The following is a 1,718-nucleotide window of genomic DNA, read 5'->3' on the forward strand; positions in this document are numbered from 1 at the left end:
ATTGCAGTGTAAAAACAAAACAGCCAATATTTACCCTGCACACAAACAATATAACCCACCTAAATCTCTCTGCAAATGTTATATCTGCCCCCCCCCCCCCATCCCTGCAGTGCACATGGTTTTGCCCACTAGCTAACAAATTTGCTGCATCTGGGAATTACAGCAGCTTAATATTTCTTTTTACAGAAGGTTCAGCAAATTAAATTATTTAGTGAAATACTGTAATCATAACAGTTACAGGGATATTGTAGGTAGATTTATTGTCAGTGGATAAATGTAAAAATTAAACCCTTAGGCATAGTTCCAAAATGCTGTCATTGCAATCCAGATTTTAAGGATATCATGCTTGAGCACAGGTGACTTAATTAGAACTTCGGTCAATGTGAATTAACCATTGGACTCAACCATGGTTATCCTTAAAACCCAGGGGTCTATTTAAGATCGATCTTAATCGATGTTGGGCTTCCAGGTTGAAAAAAACACACACATTTGTTTTCACATTAAACAGACTTCCACATGAGAAAGCAGCAAGGATGCAGTGGCGTTAATGTTTCCTGGTGTCAACTTGTATTATTTCAGTAGACATTGAAATGAGGATGCATCTTGCTGCCTTTCCAATGAAGCAAGTTTAATTTAGTAATAGGTGAAAAACCATCCTTACAAAGGTGTTAATCAGAGACTTGGCTTTGTGGACACTTTTCAGAGAACAAATTTGTTAGCATAAAAATAAAGCCAGAAAATGAAGAGCTGTTTAATCACTCGATTGGATTTTTCTGCCAGCATATTTTTTTTCTCTGCAACCCACTGCTAAATTGTGCTTCCTAGCTGTTTTTTATAAAATCACTGAATCAAATCTAACTCTGATTACATCAGAGAAGGCCATGTACCCTACACCATAAGAGGAGGTTTGAAATTTTGACTTGTCTACTTAAATATCACCAAAATCTGATCACAAGGTTAATTACGTCCCTGGGTGGGATTGAACCACCAACCTTTTGGTTAATAGCCAAACACACTAACCGATTGCGCCACAGAGACACTTTGCAAAAGTCCATACTGACAAAGGCTAATAAGCATTCATCTAAAACGTTTCCTAGAAAAACTTTAAAAAGTCAATAATCTGGAGAGTTTTTGTAAGATGTTTCTTCCATCAACCAACGAAGAAACACATTGGTACTTTCCCATGATGAGTGAGTGCTTCAGGATCTCTTGCACTTACATGTGCAGCAGAGTACTGCAATGGAAGCATGCTGGGCCCATAACCCAGAGGTAGGCAGATTGAAACTATCCTCTGCTATATGCATTTTTTTTGTTAATTAAAGTAATCCAAAACTGGGATTGATATTTTGTCTCTTTTATTTTTACTTAAAGTACAATAACTTTTACCATTTTAATTTGTTTTAATAGTATATTGACAGTATTATTTTCTTTCAAAAATCCACTTCATTTTCTTTACCCTATTATTAAAATGGTAATTGAAGAAGAGGAATTGTTGCTTTGACTGCAGCATTCCCGGGGTTAACTGGTGTTTCTTCAAGTCACAAGGTATGGAGCTGCTGTATAGTTACTCGCAAGTCAGTAGTTGTATGATGCTCACACCTGTTAAGCTGGATACACACAGAATGCCCTACACAGGGGGTGAAATGAGCGCCACCCCCACCCCCCGTACGTTCAGCACACATCACGCTGTGCTGAGCGGGGGGAGAGATGTGTGCTGA

General features: G+C 38.1%; 1 non-coding gene across 1 annotated transcript; it reads right to left on the minus strand.

The window, feature by feature from the left end:
• Nucleotides 1-964: 964 nt before the first annotated feature.
• On the minus strand, nucleotides 965-1,038 carry TRNAN-AUU (transfer RNA asparagine (anticodon AUU)). Its single transcript has one exon. It is a non-coding gene; the product is annotated as a tRNA-Asn (tRNA).
• Nucleotides 1,039-1,718: the final 680 nt, after the last annotated feature.

The sequence above is a fragment of the Pseudophryne corroboree genome, unplaced genomic scaffold, assembly GCF_028390025.1.
Source record: "Pseudophryne corroboree isolate aPseCor3 unplaced genomic scaffold, aPseCor3.hap2 scaffold_524, whole genome shotgun sequence".
Classification (NCBI taxonomy): Eukaryota; Metazoa; Chordata; class Amphibia; order Anura; family Myobatrachidae; genus Pseudophryne; species Pseudophryne corroboree.